We start from the raw sequence: 20880 nt of genomic DNA on the forward strand, positions 1-20880 counted from the left end.
TACGAGACTTCTGTTGGTTCAAGTAAACCTCACGTAGCAAATAAGCCTTTCATTTTGTTGTTGACCAAATTCGACACTTTCCACATTGGGTTGATAATTGTTTCCACTTGGATACAACCTACTGTAGCCTACTGGCATGACCTAGAGAGATACAACCTGCTGTATCCTACTGGCATGACCTAGAGAGTTACAACCTACTGTTACCTACTGGCATGACCTAGAGAGTTACAACCTACTGTTGGCCTTTCTAGGGAGTTTTTCCTAGCCACCCTGCTTCTACACCTGCATTCTAGCTGTTTGGGGTTTTAGGCTGGGTCTCTGTACAGCACTTCGAGATATTAGCTGATGTACGAAGGGCTATATAAAATAAACTTGATTGATTGATTGATACTGTAACTTACTGGCATGACCTAGAGAGATACAACCTACTGTATCCTGCTGGCATGACCTGGAGAGTTACAACCTACTGTAGGCTACTGGCATGACCTAGAGAGATACAACCAACTGTAACCTACTGGCATGACCTAGAGAGATACAACCTACTGTAACCTACTAGCATGACAGAGAGAGATACAACCTACTGTAACCTACTGGCATGACCTAGAGAGTTACAACCTACTGTAGCCTACTGGCATGACCTAGAGTTACAACCAACTGTAACCTACTGGCATGACCTAGAGAGTTACAACCTACTGTAACCTACTGGCATGACCTAGAAGATACAACCTACTGTAACCTACTGGCATCCCTAGAGAGATACACCTACTGTAGCCTACTGCCTTGACCTAGAGATACAACCTACTGTATCCTACTAGCATGACCTAGAGAATACAACCTACTGTACCTACTGGCATGACCTAGAGAGATACAACCTACTGTAAACTACTGGCATGACCTAGAGAGATACAACCTACTGTAGCCTACTGGCATGACCTAGAGAGTTACAACCTACTGCATCCTACTGGCTTGACCTAGAGAGTTACAACCTACTGTAGCCTACTGGCATGACCTAGAGAGTTACAACATACTGGCATGACCTAGAGAGTTACAACCTACTGTAACATACTGGCATGACCTAGAGAGATACAACCTACTGTATCCTACTGGCATGACCAAGAGAGATACAACCTACTGTAGCCTACTGGCATGACCTAGAGAGTTACAACATACTGGCATGACCTAGAGAGTTACAACCTACTGTAACATACTGGCATGACCTAGAGAGATACAACCTACTGTAACCTACCGGCATGTCCTAGAGAGATACAACCTACTGTAGCCTACTGGCATGACCTAGAGAGATACAACCTACTGTATCCTACTGGCATGACCTAGAGAGGTACAACCTACTGTAGCCTACTGGCATGACCTAGTGAGGATACAACCTACTGTATCCCACTAGCATGACCTAGAGAGATACAACCTACTGTAACCTACTGGCATGACCTAGACAGTTCCAACCTTCTGTAGTCTACTGGCATGACCTAAAGAGATGCAACCTACTGTAACCTACTGGCATGTCCTAGAGAGATACAACCTACTGTAGCCTACTGGCTTGACCTAGAGATACAACCTACTGTATCCTACTAGCATGACCTAGAGAGATACAACCTACTGTAACCTACTGGCATGACCTAGAGAGTTACAACCTACTGTAACCTACTGGCTGACCTAGAGAGATACAACCAACTGTAACCTACTGGCATGACCTAGATAGATACAACCTACTGTATCCTACTGGCATGACCAGAGATACAATCTACTGTAACCTATGACATGACCTAGAGAGATAAAACCTACTGTAACCTACTAGCATGACCTAGAGAGATTACACCTACTGTAACCTACTGGCATGACCTAGAGAGATACAACCTACTGTAAACTACTGGCATGACCTAGAGATATAACATACTGTAACCTACTGGCATGACCTAGAGAGATACAACCTACTGTAGCTTACTGGCTTGACCTAGAGAGAGATACAACCTACTGTATCCTACTAGCATGACTAGAGAGATACAACCTACTGTAATCTATGGCATGACCTAGAGAGTTACAACCTACTGTAGCCTTCTGACCTGACCTAGAGAGTTACAACCAACTGTACCTACTGGCATACCTAGAGAGATACAATCTACTGTAACCTACTGACATGACCTAGAGAGATAAAACCTACTGTCGCCTACTAGCATGACCTAGAGAGATACAACCTGCTGTTATCTACTGGCATGACCTAGAGAGATACAACCTACTGTAAACTACTGGCATGACCTAGAGAGATACAACCTACTGTAACCTACTGGAATGACTTAGAGAGATACAACCTACTGTATCCTACTAGCATGACTTAGAGAGTTACAACCTACTGTAGCCTACTGGCATGACCTAGAGAGTTACAACCTACTGTAACCTACTGGCATGACCTCGAGAAATACAACCTACTGTAGCCTACTGTCATGACCTGGAGAGTTACAACCTACTGTAGCTTACTGGCATGACCTAGAGAGTTACAACCTACTGTAACATACTGGCATGACCTAGAGAGTTACAACCTACTGTAACCTACTGGCATGACCTAGAGAGATACAACCTACTGTATCCTACTGGCATGACCTAGAGAGTTACAACCTACTGTAACCTACTGGCATGACCTAGAGAGCTACAACCTACTGTAGGCCTACTGGCTTGACCTAGAGATACAACCTACTGTATCCTACAGATGACTAGAGAGTACAACCTACTACAACCTACTGGCATGACCTAGAGAGATACAACCTACTGTAACTACTGGCATGACCTAGAGATATACAACCTACTGTAACCTACGGCTGTGACCTAGAGAGATACAACCTACTGTAAACTACTTGCATGACCTAGAGAGATACAACCTACTGTATCCTACTAGCATGACCTTAGATAGTTACAAATCCTCCTGTACCTACGGCATGACCTAGAGAGTTACAACCTACTGTAACCTACGGCATGACCTAGAGAGATACAACCTACTGTAGCCTACTGGCATGACCTAGAGAGTTACATCCTACTGCATCCTACTGCTTGACCTAGAGATTACAACCTACTGTATCCTACTGGCATGACCTAGAGAGTTACAAGCTACTGTAACATACTGGCATGACCTAGAGAGTTACAACCTACTGTAGCCTACTGGCATGACCTAGAGAGATACAACCTACTGTAGCCTACTGGCATGACCTAGAGAGATACAACCTACTGTATCCTACTGGCATGACCTAGAGAGTTACAACCTACTGTAACATACTGGCATGACCTAGAGAGTTACAACCACTGTAACCTACTGGCTTGACCTAGAGAGATACAACACTGTACTACTGGCATGCCTAGAGAGATACATTCTACTGTAACCTACTGACATGACCTAGAGGATAAAACCTACTGTAGCCACTGCCTGACCGAGAAATACAACCTACTGTAACCTACTGGCATGACCTAGAGAGATACAACCTACTGTAGCCTACTGGCATACCTAGGGAGTTACAACCTACTGTATCCTACTGGCTTGACCTAGAGAGTTACAATCTCTGTACCTACTGGCATGACCTAGAGAGTTACAACCTACTGTAGCTTACTGGCATGACCTAGAGAGTACAACCTACGTAACATACTGGCAAGACTAGAGAGTTACAACCTACTGTACCTACTGGCATGACCTAGAGAGATTACAACCTACTGTATCCTACTGGCATGACCTAGAGATTACAACCAACTGTAACCTACTGCATGACTTAGAGAGCTACACCCTACTGTAGCCTACTGGCATGACCTAGAGAGATACAACCTACTGTATCCTACTGGCATGACCTAGAGAGTTACAAACTACTGTACCTACTGGCATGACCTAGAGAGTTACAACCTAAAACTCCTACTCCTAAACCCTATGGAGTTACAACCTACTGTATCCTACTGGCATGACCTAGAGATTTACAACCTACTGTTCCTACTGGCATGACCTAGAGAGTTACAACCTACTGGTAACCTACTGGATGACCTAGAGAGTACAACCTACTGTAGCCTACTGGCATGACCTAGAGAGATACAACCTACTGTATCCTACTGGCATGACCTAGAGAGTTACAACCTACTGGCATGACCTAGAGAGTTACAACCTACTGTATCCTACTGGCATGACCTAGAGAGATACAACCTACTGTATCCTACTGGCATGACCTAGAGAGATACAACCTACTGTACCTACTGCATGACCTAGAGAGATACAAACTACTGTATCCACTAGCATGACCTAGAGAGATACAACCTTCTGTAACCTACTGGCATGACCTAGACATTCAACCTACTGTAGTCTACTGGCATGACCTAGAGAGATGCAACCTACTGTAACCTACTGGCATGACCTAGAGAGATACAACCTACTGTAGCCTACTGGCTTGACCTAGAGATACAACCTACTGTATCCTACTAGCATGACTTAGATAGTTACACCTACTGTAGCCTACTTTCATGACCTAGAGAGTTACAACCTACTGTAACCTACTGGCATGACCTAGAGAGATACAACCTACTGTCGCCTACTGGCATGACCTAGAGAGTTACATCCTACTGCATCCTACTGGCTTGACCTAGAGAGTTACAACCTACTGTAGCCTACTGGCATGACCTAGAGAGTTACAAGCTACTGTAACATACTGGCATGACCTAGAGAGTTACAACCTACTGTAACCTACTGGCATGACCTAGAGAGATACAACCTACTGTAGCCTACTGGCATGACCTAGAGAAATACAACCTACTGTATCCTACTGGCATGACCTAGAGAGATACAATCTACTGTAGGCTACTGGCATGACCTAGAGAGATACAACCAACTGTAACCTACTGGCATGACCTAGATAGATACAACCTACTGTATCCTACTGGCATGACCTAGAGAGATACAACCTACTGTAACCTACTGGCATGACCTAGAGAGATACAACCTACTGTATCCTCTAGCATGACATAGAGAGATACAACCTACTGTAATCTACTGGATGACCTAGGAGATACACCTACTGTAACCTACTGGCATGACCTAGAGAGTTACAACCTACTGTAGCCTTCTGACATGACCTAGAGAGTTACAACCAACTGTAACCTACTGGCATGACCTAGAGAGTTACAACCTACTGTATCCTACTAGCATGACTTAGATAGTTACAACCTACTGTAGCCTACTGGCATGACCTAGAGAGTTACAACCTACTGTAACCTACGGGCATGACCTAGAGAGATACAACCTACTGTAGCCTACTGGCATGACCTAGAGAGTTACATCCTACTGCATCCTACTGGCTTGACCTAGAGAGTTACAACCTACTGTATCCTACTGGCATGACCTAGAGAGTTACAAGCTACTGTAACATACTGGCATGACCTAGAGAGTTACAACCTACTGTAACCTACTGGCATGACCTAGAGAGTTACAACCTACTGTACAACTGGCATGACCTAGAGAGTTACAACCTACTGTAACTACTGGCATGACCTAGAGAGATACAACCTACTGTATCCTACTGGCATGACCTAGAGAGTTACAACCTACTGTAACCTACTGGCATGACCTAGAGAGCTTCAACCTACTGTAGCCTACTGGCATGACCTAGAGAGATACAACCTACTGTATCCTACTGGCATGACTGAGAGTTACAACCTACTGTAACCACTACTGGCATGACCTAGAGAGTATACAACCTAAAACTCCTACTCCTAAAACTCCTACTGGAGTTACAACCTACTGTTACCTACTGGCTGACCTAGAGAGTTACAACCTACTGTTCCTACTGGCATGACCTAGAGAGTTACAACCTACTGTAACCTACTGGCATGACCTAGAGACTACAACCTACTGTAGCCTACTGGCAGGACCTAGAAGATACAACCTACTGTATCCTATGGCATGACCTAGATTAATACAACCTACTGTACCTGGCATGACCTAGAGAGTTAAACTACTGTAATCCTACTGGCATGACCTGAGAGTTTACAACCTACTGTAACCTACTGGCATGACCTAGAGAGATACAACCTACTGTATCCTACTGGCATGACCTAGAGAGTTACAACCTACTGTAAACCTCCTGGTACATGCACCTAGAGAGATACAACCTACTGTATCCTACTGGCATGACCTAGAGAGATACAACCTAGCTGTCCTACTGCATGACCTAGAGAGATACAACTCTGTATCCCCTAGCATGACCTGTAACCTACTGGACATGACCTAGAGAGATACAACCCTACTGTAACCTACTGGCATGACCGTAGAGAGATATAACCTAATGTATCCTTACTGGCATGACCTAGAGAGATACAACCTACTGTAGCTTACTGGCTTGGACCTAGAGAGATACAAACTACTGTATCCTACTAGCATGACATAGAGAGATACAACCTACTGTAATCTACTGGCCATGACCTAGAGAGTTACAACTACTGTAGCCTTCTGACATGGACTAGAGAGTTACAACCTACTGTAACCTACTGGCATGACCTAGAGAGATACAACCCTACTGTATCCTACTGGGCATGACCTAGAGAGATACAACCTACTGTAGCCTACTGGCATGACCTAGAGAGGATACCAACCTACTGTATCCCACTAGCATGACCTAGAGAGATACAACCTTCTGTAACATACTTGCATGACCTAGACAGTTCCAACCTACTGTAGTCTACTGGCATGACCTAGAGAGATGCAACCTACTGTAACCTACTGGCATGACCTAGAGAGATACAACCTACTGTAGGCTACTGGCTTGACCTAGAGATACAACCTACTGTATCCTACTAGCATGACCTAGAGAGATACAACCTACTGTAACCTACTGGCATGACCTAGAGAGATACAACCTACTTTAAACTACTGGCATGACCTAGAGAGATACAACCTACTGTAACCTACTAGCATGACCTTGAGAGTTACAACCTACTGTAGGCTACTGGCATGACCTAGAGAGATACAACCAACTGTAACCTACTGGCATGACCTAGATAGGTACAACCTACTGTATCCTACTGGCATGACCTAGAGAGATACAATCTACTGTAGCTTACTGGCTTGACCTAGAGAGATACAACCTACTGTATCCTACTAGCATGACATAGAGAGATACAACCTACTGTAATCTACTGGCATGACCTAGAGAGATACAACCTACTGTAACCTACTGACATGACCTAGAGAGATACAACCTACTGTAGCCTACTAGCATGACCTAGAGAGATACAACCTACTGTAACCTACTGGCATGACCTAGAGAGATACAACCTACTGTAACCTACTGGCATGACCTAGAGAGATACAACCTACTGTATCCTACTAGCATGACTTAGAGATTTACAACCTACTGTAGCCTACTGGCATGACCTAGAGAGTTACAACCTACTGTAACCTACTGGCATGACCTAGAGAAATACAACCTACTGGAGCCTACTGGCATGACCTAGAGAGTTACAACATACTGGCATGACCTAGAGAGATACAACCTACTGTATCCTACTGGCATGACCTAGAGAGTTACAACCTACTGTAACCTATTGGCATGACCTAGAGAGTTACAACCTAAAAACTCCTACTCCTAAAACTCCTACTGGAGTTACAACCTACTGTATCCTACTGTCATGACCTAGAGAGTTACAACCTACTGTTTCCTACTGGCATGACCTAGAGAGTTACAACCTACTGTAACCTACTGGCATGACCTAGAGAGTTACAACCTACTGTAACCTACTGGCATGACCTAGAGAGTTACAACCTACTGTAACCTACTGGCATGACCTAGAGAGATACAACCTACTGTATCCTACTGGCATGACCTAGAGAGATACAACCTACTGTAGGCTACTGGCTTGACCTAGAGATACAACCTACTGTATCCTACTAGCATGACCTAGAGAGATACAACCTACTGTAACCTACCGGCATGTCCTAGAGAGATACAACCTACTGTAGCCTACTGGCATGACCTAGAGAGATACAACCTGCTGTATCCTACTGGCATGACCTAGATATATACAACCTACTGTATCCTACTGGCATGACCTAGAGAGATACAACCTACTGTAGCCTACTGGCATGACCTAGAGAGGATACAACCTACTGTATCCCACTAGCATGACCTAGAGAGATACAACCTACTGTAACCTACTGGCATGACCTAGACAGTTCCAACCTACTGTAGTCTACTGGCATGACCTAGAGAGATGCAACCTACTGTAACCTACTGGCATGTCCTAGAGAGATACAACCTACTGTAGCCTACTGGCTTGACCTAGAGATACAACCTACTGTATCCTACTAGCATGACCTAGAGAGATACAACCTACTGTAACCTACTGGCATGACCTAGAGAGTTACAACCTACTGTAACCTGCTGGCATGACCTAGAGAGATACAACCAACTGTAACCTACTGGCATGACCTAGATAGATACAACCTACTGTATCCTACTGGCATGACCTAGAGAGATACAATCTACTGTAACCTACTGACATGACCTAGAGAGATAAAACCTACTGTAACCTACTGGCATGACCTAGAGAGTTACAACCTACTGTAACCTACTGGCATGACCTAGAGAGATACAACCTACTGTAACCTACTGGCATGACCTAGAGAGATATAACATACTGTATCCTACTGGCATGACCTAGAGAGATACAACCTACTGTAGCTTACTGGCTTGACCTAGAGAGATACAACCTACTGTATCCTACTAGCATGACATAGAGAGATACAACCTACTGTAATCTACTGGCATGACCTAGAGAGTTACAACCTACTGTAGCCTTCTGACATGACCTAGAGAGTTACAACCTACTGTAACCTACTGGCATGACCTAGAGAGATACAACCTACTGTATCCTACTGGCATGACCTAGAGAGATACAACCTACTGTAGCCTACTGGCATGACCTAGAGAGGATACAACCTACTGTATCCCACTAGCATGACCTAGAGAGATACAACCTTCTGTAACATACTGGCATGACCTAGACAGTTCCAACCTACTGTAGTCTACTGGCATGACCTAGAGAGATGCAACCTACTGTAACCTACTGGCATGACCTAGAGAGATACAACCTACTGTAGGCTACTGGCTTGACCTAGAGATACAACCTACTGTATCCTACTAGCATGACCTAGAGAGATACAACCTACTGTAACCTACTGGCATGACCTAGAGAGATACAACCTACTTTAAACTACTGGCATGACCTAGAGAGATACAACCTACTGTAACCTACTGGCATGACCTAGAGAGATACAACCTACTGTAAACTACTTGCATGACCTAGAGAGATACAACCTACTGTATCCTACTAGCATGACCTTGAGAGATACAACCTACTGTAGGCTACTGGCATGACCTAGAGAGATACAACCAACTGTAACCTACTGGCATGACCTAGATAGGTACAACCTACTGTATCCTACTGGCATGACCTAGAGAGATACAATCTACTGTAGCTTACTGGCTTGACCTAGAGAGATACAACCTACTGTATCCTACTAGCATGACATAGAGAGATACAACCTACTGTAATCTACTGGCATGACCTAGAGAGATACAACCTACTGTAACCTACTGACATGACCTAGAGAGATACAACCTACTGTAGCCTACTAGCATGACCTAGAGAGATACAACCTACTGTAACCTACTGGCATGACCTAGAGAGATACAACCTACTGTAAACTACTGGCATGACCTAGAGAGATACAACCTACTGTAACCTACTGGCATGACCTAGAGAGAAACAACCTACTGTAGCCTACTGGCATGACCTAGAGAGTTACAACCTACTGTAACCTACTGGCATGACCTAGAGAAATACAACCTACTGTAGCCTACTGGCATGACCTAGAGAGTTACAACATACTGGCATGACCTAGAGAGTTACAACCTACTGTAACATACTGGCATGTCCTAGAGAGATACAACCTACTGTAGCCTACTGGCATGACCTAGAGAGATACAACCTGCTGTATCCTACTGGCATGACCTAGATATATACAACCTACTGTATCCTACTGGCATGACCTAGAGAGATACAACCTACTGTAGCCTACTGGCATGACCTAGAGAGGATACAACCTACTGTATCCCACTAGCATGACCTAGAGAGATACAACCTACTGTAACCTACTGGCATGACCTAGACAGTTCCAACCTACTGTAGTCTACTGGCATGACCTAGAGAGATGCAACCTACTGTAACCTACTGGCATGTCCTAGAGAGATACAACCTACTGTAGCCTACTGGCTTGACCTAGAGATACAACCTACTGTATCCTACTAGCATGACCTAGAGAGATACAACCTACTGTAACCTACTGGCATGACCTAGAGAGTTACAACCTACTGTAACCTGCTGGCATGACCTAGAGAGATACAACCAACTGTAACCTACTGGCATGACCTAGATAGATACAACCTACTGTATCCTACTGGCATGACCTAGAGAGATACAATCTACTGTAACCTACTGACATGACCTAGAGAGATAAAACCTACTGTAACCTACTGGCATGACCTAGAGAGTTACAACCTACTGTAACCTACTGGCATGACCTAGAGAGATAAAACCTACTGTCGCCTACTAGCATGACCTAGAGAGATACAACCTACTGTTATCTACTGGCATGACCTAGAGAGATACAACCTACTGTAAACTACTGGCATGACCTAGAGAGATACAACCTACTGTAACCTACTGGCATGACCTAGAGAGATACAACCTACTGTATCCTACTGGCATGACCTAGAGAGATACAACCTACTGTAGCCTACTGGCATGACCTAGAGAGGATACAACCTACTGTATCCCACTAGCATGACATAGAGAGATACAACCTTCTGTAACATACTGGCATGACCTAGACAGTTCCAACCTACTGTAGTCTACTGGCATGACCTAGAGAGATGCAACCTACTGTAACCTACTGGCATGACCTAGAGAGATACAACCTACTGTAGGCTACTGGCTTGACCTAGAGATACAACCTACTGTATCCTACTAGCATGACCTAGAGAGATACAACCTACTGTAACCTACTGGCATGACCTAGAGAGATACAACCTACTTTAAACTACTGGCATGACCTAGAGAGATACAACCTACTGTAACCTACTGGCATGACCTAGAGAGATACAACCTACTGTAAACTACTTGCATGACCTAGAGAGATACAACCTACTGTATCCTACTAGCATGACCTTGAGAGTTACAACCTACTGTAGGCTACTGGCATGACCTAGAGAGATACAACCAACTGTAACCTACTGGCATGACCTAGATAGGTACAACCTACTGTATCCTACTGGCATGACCTAGAGAGATACAATCTACTGTAGCTTACTGGCTTGACCTAGAGAGATACAACCTACTGTATCCTACTAGCATGACATAGAGAGATACAACCTACTGTAATCTACTGGCATGACCTAGAGAGATACAACCTACTGTAACCTACTGACATGACCTAGAGAGATACAACCTACTGTAGCCTACTAGCATGACCTAGAGAGATACAACCTACTGTAACCTACTGGCATGACCTAGAGAGATACAACCTACTGTAACCTACTGGCATGACCTAGAGAGATACAACCTACTGTATCCTACTAGCATGACTTAGAGATTTACAACCTACTGTAGCCTACTGGCATGACCTAGAGAGTTACAACCTACTGTAACCTACTGGCATGACCTAGAGAAATACAACCTACTGGAGCCTACTGGCATGACCTAGAGAGTTACAACATACTGGCATGACCTAGAGAGTTACAACCTACTGTAACATACTGGCATGACCTAGAGAGATACAACCTACTGTAGCTTACTGGCTTGACCTAGAGAGATACAACCTACTGTATCCTACTAGCATGACATAGAGAGATACAACCTACTGTAATCTACTGGCATGACCTAGAGAGTTACAACCTACTGTAGCCTTCTGACATGACCTAGAGAGTTACAACCTACTGTATTCTACTGGCATGACCTAGAGAGATACAATCTACTGTAGCTTACTGGCTTGACCTAGAGAGATACAACCTACTGTATCCTACTAGCATGACATAGAGAGATACAACCTACTGTAATCTACTGGCATGACCTAGAGAGATACAACCTACTGTAACCTACTGACATGACCTAGAGAGATACAACCTACTGTAACCTACTGGCATGACCTAGAGATTTACAACCTACTGTAGCCTACTGGCATGACCTAGAGAGTTACAACCTACTGTAACCTACTGGCATGACCTAGAGAAATACAACCTACTGGAGCCTACTGGCATGACCTAGAGAGTTACAACATACTGGCATGACCTAGAGAGTTACAACCTACTGTAACATACTGGCATGACCTAGAGAGATACAACCTACTGTATCCTACTGGCATGACCAAGAGAGATACAACCTACTGTAACCTACCGGCATGTCCTAGAGAGATACAACCTACTGTAGCCTACTGGCATGACCTAGAGAGATACAACCTGCTGTATCCTACTGGCATGACCTAGATATATACAACCTACTGTATCCTACTGGCATGACCTAGAGAGATACAACCTACTGTAGCCTACTGGCATGACCTAGAGAGGATACAACCTACTGTATCCCACTAGCATGACCTAGAGAGATACAACCTACTGTAACCTACTGGCATGACCTAGACAGTTCCAACCTACTGTAGTCTACTGGCATGACCTAGAGAGATGCAACCTACTGTAACCTACTGGCATGTCCTAGAGAGATACAACCTACTGTAGCCTACTGGCTTGACCTAGAGATACAACCTACTGTATCCTACTAGCATGACCTAGAGAGATACAACCTACTGTAACCTACTGGCATGACCTAGAGAGTTACAACCTACTGTAACCTGCTGGCATGACCTAGAGAGATACAACCAACTGTAACCTACTGGCATGACCTAGATAGATACAACCTACTGTATCCTACTGGCATGACCTAGAGAGATACAATCTACTGTAACCTACTGACATGACCTAGAGAGATAAAACCTACTGTAACCTACTGGCATGACCTAGAGAGTTACAACCTACTGTAACCTACTGGCATGACCTAGAGAGATACAACCTACTGTAACCTACTGGCATGACCTAGAGAGAGATAACATACTGTATCCTACTGGCATGACCTAGAGAGATACAACCTACTGTAGCTTACTGGCTTGACCTAGAGAGATACAACCTACTGTATCCTACTAGCATGACATAGAGAGATACAACCTACTGTAATCTACTGGCATGACCTAGAGAGTTACAACCTACTGTAGCCTTCTGACATGACCTAGAGAGTTACAACCAACTGTAACCTACTGGCATGACCTAGAGAGATACAATCTACTGTAACCTACTGACATGACCTAGAGAGATAAAACCTACTGTCGCCTACTAGCATGACCTAGAGAGATACAACCTACTGTTATCTACTGGCATGACCTAGAGAGATACAACCTACTGTAAACTACTGGCATGACCTAGAGAGATACAACCTACTGTAACCTACTGGCATGACCTAGAGAGATACAACCTACTGTATCCTACTAGCATGACCTAGAGAGATGCAACCTACTGTAACCTACTGGCATGTCCTAGAGAGATACAACCTACTGTAGCCTACTGGCTTGACCTAGAGATACAACCTACTGTATCCTACTAGCATGACCTAGAGAGATACAACCTACTGTAACCTACTGGCATGACCTAGAGAGTTACAACCTACTGTAACCTGCTGGCATGACCTAGAGAGATACAACCAACTGTAACCTACTGGCATGACCTAGATAGATACAACCTACTGTATCCTACTGGCATGACCTAGAGAGTTACAACCTACTGTAACCTACTGGCATGACCTAGAGAGATACAACCTACTGTAACCTACTGGCATGACCTAGAGAGATATAACATACTGTATCCTACTGGCATGACCTAGAGAGATACAATCTACTGTAACCTACTGACATGACCTAGAGAGATAAAACCTACTGTAACCTACTGGCATGACCTAGAGAGATACAACCTACTGTAACCTACTGGCATGACCTAGAGAGATACAACCTACTGTAACCTACTGGCATGACCTAGAGAGATATAACATACTGTATCCTACTGGCATGACCTAGAGAGATACAACCTACTGTAGCTTACTGGCTTGACCTAGAGAGATACAACCTACTGTATCCTACTAGCATGACATAGAGAGATACAACCTACTGTAATCTACTGGCATGACCTAGAGAGTTACAACCTACTGTAGCCTTCTGACATGACCTAGAGAGTTACAACCAACTGTAACCTACTGGCATGACCTAGAGAGATACAATCTACTGTAACCTACTGACATGACCTAGAGAGATAAAACCTACTGTCGCCTACTAGCATGACCTAGAGAGATACAACCTACTGTTATCTACTGGCATGACCTAGAGAGATACAACCTACTGTAAACTACTGGCATGACCTAGAGAGATACAACCTACTGTAACCTACTGGCATGACCTAGAGAGATACAACCTACTGTATCCTACTAGCATGACCTAGAGAGATGCAACCTACTGTAACCTACTGGCATGTCCTAGAGAGATACAACCTACTGTAGCCTACTGGCTTGACCTAGAGATACAACCTACTGTATCCTACTAGCATGACCTAGAGAGATACAACCTACTGTAACCTACTGGCATGACCTAGAGAGTTACAACCTACTGTAACCTGCTGGCATGACCTAGAGAGATACAACCAACTGTAACCTACTGGCATGACCTAGATAGATACAACCTACTGTATCCTACTGGCATGACCTAGAGAGTTACAACCTACTGTAACCTACTGGCATGACCTAGAGAGATACAACCTACTGTAACCTACTGGCATGACCTAGAGAGATATAACATACTGTATCCTACTGGCATGACCTAGAGAGATACAACCTACTGTAGCTTACTGGCTTGACCTAGAGAGATACAACCTACTGTATCCTACTAGCATGACATAGAGAGATACAACCTACTGTAATCTACTGGCATGACCTAGAGAGTTACAACCTACTGTAGCCTTCTGACATGACCTAGAGAGTTACAACCAACTGTAACCTACTGGCATGACCTAGAGAGATACAATCTACAGTAACCTACTGACATGACCTAGAGAGATAAAACCTACTGTCGCCTACTAGCATGACCTAGAGAGATACAACCTACTGTTATCTACTGGCATGACCTAGAGAGATACAACCTACTGTAAACTACTGGCATGACCTAGAGAGATACAACCTACTGTAACCTACTGGCGTGACCTAGAGAGATACAACCTACTGTATCCTACTAGCATGACTTAGAGAGTTACAACCTACTGTAGCCTACTGGCATGACCTAGAGAAATACAACCTACTGGAGCCTACTGGCATGACCTAGAGAGTTACAACATACTGGCATGACCTAGAGAGTTACAACCTACTGTATCCTACTGGCATGACCTAGAGAGATACAATCTACTGTAGCTTACTGGCTTGACCTAGAGAGATACAACCTACTGTATCCTACTAGCATGACATAGAGAGATACAACCTACTGTAATCTACTGGCATGACCTAGAGAGATACAACCTACTGTAACCTACTGACATGACCTAGAGAGATACAACCTACTGTAGCCTACTAGCATGACCTAGAGAGATACAACCTACTGTAACCTACTGGCATGACCTAGAGAGATACAACCTACTGTAAACTACTGGCGTGACCTAGAGAGATACAACCTACTGTAACCTACTGGCATGACCTAGAGAGATACAACCTACTGTATCCTACTAGCATGACTTAGAGAGTTACAACCTACTGTAGCCTACTGGCATGACCTAGAGAAATACAACCTACTGGAGCCTACTGGCATGACCTAGAGAGTTACAACATACTGGCATGACCTAGAGAGTTACAACCTACTGTAACATACTGGCATGACCTAGAGAGATACAACCTACTGTATCCTACTGGCATGACCAAGAGAGATACAACCTACTGTAACCTACCGGCATGTCCTAGAGAGATACAACCTACTGTAGCCTACTGGCATGACCTAGAGAGATACAACCTACTGTAACCTACTGGCATGACCTAGAGAGATACAACCTACTGTATCCTACTGGCATGACCTAGAGAGATACAACCTACTGTAGCGTACTGGCATGACCTAGAGAGGATACAACCTACTGTATCCCACTAGCATGACCTAGAGAGATACAACCTACTGTAACCTACTGGCATGACCTAGACAGTTCCAACCTACTGTAGTCTACTGGCATGACCTAGAGAGATGCAACCTACTGTAACCTACTGGCATGTCCTAGAGAGATACAACCTACTGTAGCCTACTGGCTTGACCTAGAGATACAACCTACTGTATCCTACTAGCATGACCTAGAGAGATACAACCTACTGTAACCTACTGGCATGACCTAGAGAGTTACAACCTACTGTAACCTGCTGGCATGACCTAGAGAGATACAACCAACTGTAACCTACTGGCATGACCTAGATAGATACAACCTACTGTATCCTACTGGCATGACCTAGAGAGATACAATCTACTGTAACCTACTGACATGACCTAGAGAGATAAAACCTACTGTAGCCTACTAGCATGACCTAGAGAGTTACAACCTACTGTAACCTACTGGCATGACCTAGAGAGATACAACCTACTGTAACCTACTGGCATGACCTAGAGAGATATAACATACTGTATCCTACTGGCATGACCTAGAGAGATACAACCTACTGTAGCTTACTGGCTTGACCTAGAGAGATACAACCTACTGTATCCTACTAGCATGACTTAGAGAGTTACAACCTACTGTAGCCTACTGGCATGACCTAGAGAGTTACAACCTACTGTAACCTACTGGCATGACCTCGAGAAATACAACCTACTGTAGCCTACTGGCATGACCTAGAGAGTTACAACCTACTGTAGCCTACTGGCATGACCTAGAGAGTTACAACCTACTGTAACATACTGGCATGACCTAGAGAGTTACAACCTACTGTAACCTACTGGCATGACCTAGAGAGATACAACCTACTGTATCCTACTGGCATGGCCTAGAGAGATACATTCTACTGTAACCTACTGACATGACCTAGAGAGATAAAACCTACTGTAGCCCACTGGCATGACCGAGAGAGATACAACCTACTGTAACCTACTGGCATGACCTAGAGAGATACAACCTACTGTAGCCTACTGGCATGACCTAGAGAGTTACAACCTACTGTATCCTACTGGCATGACCTAGAGAGTTACAACCTACTGTAACCTACTGGCATGACCTAGAGAGCTACAACCTACTGTAGCCTACTGGCATGACCTAGAGAGATACAACCTACTGTATCCTACTGGCATGACCTAGAGAGTTACAACCTACTGTAACCTACTGGCATGACCTAGAGAGTTACAACCTACTGTAACCTACTGGCATGACCTAGAGAGTTACAACCTACTGTATCCCACTGGCATGACCTAGAGAGTTACAACCTACTGTAACCTACTGGCATGACCTAGAGAGATACAACCTACTGTATCCTACTGGCATGACCTAGAGAGATACAACCTACTGTATCCTACTGGCATGGCCTAGAGAGATACATTCTACTGTAACCTACTGACATGACCTAGAGAGATAAAATTTAAAAAATATTGGCCAAAAATGTGATATCGGTGCATCCCTTTATTCTAAAATGTATTATTCATTTTTAAATCCTCATCAATCTACACACAATACCCCATAATGTCATCACAATACCCCATAATGCCATCACAATGCCCCTTAATGCCATCACAATACCCCATAATGCCATCACAATATCCCCTAATTCCAAAGCAAAAACAGGTTTCGATTTTTTGCAAATGTATTAAAACTATTCCCCAGGATAACTAGTCTGAGTAATGTAAGATGTAAGATCCCAGGATAACTAGTCTCAGAGTAATGTAAGATGTAAGATCCCAGGATAACTAGTCTCAGAGTAATGTTAGATCCCAGGATAACTAGTCTGAGTAATGTAAGATGTAAGATCCCAGGATAACTAGTCTCAGAGTAATGTTAGATCCCAGGATAACTAGTCTCAGAGTAATGTTAGATCCCAGGATAACTAGTCTCAGAGTAATGTTAGATCCAAGGATAACTAGTCTGACTAATGTTAGATCCCAGGATAACTAGTCTCAGAGTAATGTAAGATGTAAGATCCCAGGATAACTAGTCTCAGAGTAATGTTAGACCCCAGGATAACTAGTCTGAGTAATGTAAGATGTAAGATCCCAGGATAACTAGTCTCAGAGTAATGTTAGATCCAAGGATAACTAGTCTGACTAATGTTAGATCCCAGGATAACTAGTCTCAGAGTAATGTAAGTTTCAGATAGTTTAACCCATTATAGTCTACGCCTTGTCTGAAGAGGAGGTCCTTCTAAGCTATATGGAATTGTTTTAAGAAGGTTTAAATAACATGAAGGGCTTCCCCAGTATAGTACTGTAGAAACACCCTCCAACATGAAGGGCTTCCCCAGTATAGTACTGTAGAAACACCCTCCAACATGAAGGGCTTCCCCAGTATAGTACTGTAGAAACACCCTCCAACATGAAGGGCTTCCCCAGTATAGTACTGTAGAAACACCCTCCAACATGAAGGGCTTCCCCAGTATAGTACTGTAGAAACACCCTCCAACATGAAGGGCTTCCCCAGTATAGGACTGTTTTAAGGTTATACCAAGGATAATTAGGCTCTCTGATTTTGAATTTTAAGACTCCTTGAAGTATCAAAGTTAACTTCTTCTGGCTGCAAGCCCGACGTCGGTACACTTATGACAACAGCCAGCTCAAGTGCAGGGCGCGAAATTCAAAATATATTTTTTAGAAATATTTAACTTTCACACATTAACAAGTCCAATACAGCAAATGAAAGGTACACATCTTGTGAATCCAGCCAACATGTCCGATTTTTAAAATGTTTTACAGCGAAAACAGCACGTATATTTATGTTAGCTCTCCACCAAATACAAAAAAGGACAGACATTTTTCACAGCACAGGTAGCATGCACAAAGCCAACCTAACTAACCAAGAACCAACCAAACTAACCAACAAACAACTTCATCAGATGACAGTCTTATAACATGTTATTCAATAAATCTATGTTTTGTTCGAAAAATGTGCATATTTCAGGTATAAAGCATAGTTTACATTGCAGCTACAATCAGAAATTGCACCGAAAGCAGCCATAATAATTAGACACCAACGTCAAATACCTAATTACTCATCATAAAACATTTCTGAAAAATACATAGTGTACAGCAAATGAAAGACAGGCATCTTGTGATTCCAGCCAATATTTCCGATTTATTAAGTGTTTTACAGCGAAAACACAATATAGCGTTATATTAGCTTACCACAATAGCCAGAAACACAAGCCATTCCCCAGTAGCAAAGGTTAGCGATCGTAACAAACCAGCAAAATATATATAATTTTTGACTAACCTTGATATGCTTCATCAGATGACAGTCCTATAACATCAGGTTATACATACACTTATGTTTTGTTCGAAAATGTGCATATTTAGAGCTGAAATCAGTGGTTATACATTGTGCTAATGTAGCATATTTTTCCCACAACGTCCGGATATTTTTCTGACACACATATTCTGACCAAATAGCTATTCATAAACATAACTAAAAAATACATGTTGTATAGGAAATGATAGATACATTAGTTCTTAATGAAATCGCCGTGTTAGAATTCTAAAAATAACTTCATTACCACATCCAGTTTACGTTATAGCGAGAGAGTACCCAAACTCTGGGCGCAAACGACTAGTTCACATGTACGACAGATATATGAAATAGCATCATAGAATGGGTCTTACTTTTGCTGATCTTTCATCAGAATGTTGTACAAGGGGTCCTTTGTCGGGAACAATCGTTGTTTGGATTTAGGATGGCCTTTTTCCCTCTCGATTTAGCAAGCACACTTGCCAAGTGGCACGAATCTCTCCATGTCAACAAACGGAAGAGAACGGAACACGGCAAAACTCCCGAAAAAATTTCAATAATCTGATTAAACTATATTGAAAAAACATACTTTACGATGATATGGTCACATGTATCAAATAAAATCAAAGCCGGAGATATTAGTCGTCCATAACGGCAGCTTTTCAGAAGGCAATTCCAGGTCCATCCTCGCGCTTTCCAGAAAACAGGAAATGGGTGACACGTCGTTCCAAGAGGATTTATTCCACTTCAGACCAAGATAAACACTCCATTTCTTCTCTCACTGCCTCTTGACATCTAGGGGAAGGTGTATGACGTGCATGTATACTAATACGTATCATGCCCATTTATAGGCAGGACCTAGAACAGAGCCTCGATTTCAGACTTCCTGGTCAGGAAGTTTGTGCCAAATGAGTTCTGTTTTACTCACAGATATAATTCAAACGGTTTTAGAAACTAGAGAGTGTTTTCAATCCAATAGTAATAATTATATGCATATTGTACGAGCAAGAATTGAGTACGAGGCCGTTTGAAATGGGCACCTTTTATCTGGCTACTCAATACTGCCCCTGCAGCCCAAACAGGTTAATTTATGTCAAATTATTAGGCCACACTGCTATAACCCATAGTAACACATTGGAAAACATTCACATGGAACAACAGTAACCATAGTAACATTGTTTCCCCCAAAACATCTAAATGAAGTTTGTTCTGAAGTGTCTGGTTTCCTCATTAGCAGGGAGGAGTTTCTACAACCAGATATACCACA

At 43.2% G+C, this 20880-nt stretch overlaps 1 protein-coding gene across 1 annotated transcript in view; it reads left to right on the plus strand.

The window, feature by feature from the left end:
* Window positions 1–20880, plus strand: part of LOC120032741 (zinc finger protein 585A-like) — a 40625-nt gene that overhangs the window by 17607 nt on the left and 2138 nt on the right. The gene's annotated exons all lie outside the window — the stretch shown is intronic.

This window comes from Salvelinus namaycush, chromosome 39 (genome assembly GCF_016432855.1).
Source record: "Salvelinus namaycush isolate Seneca chromosome 39, SaNama_1.0, whole genome shotgun sequence".
NCBI classification, from domain to species: Eukaryota; Metazoa; Chordata; class Actinopteri; order Salmoniformes; family Salmonidae; genus Salvelinus; species Salvelinus namaycush.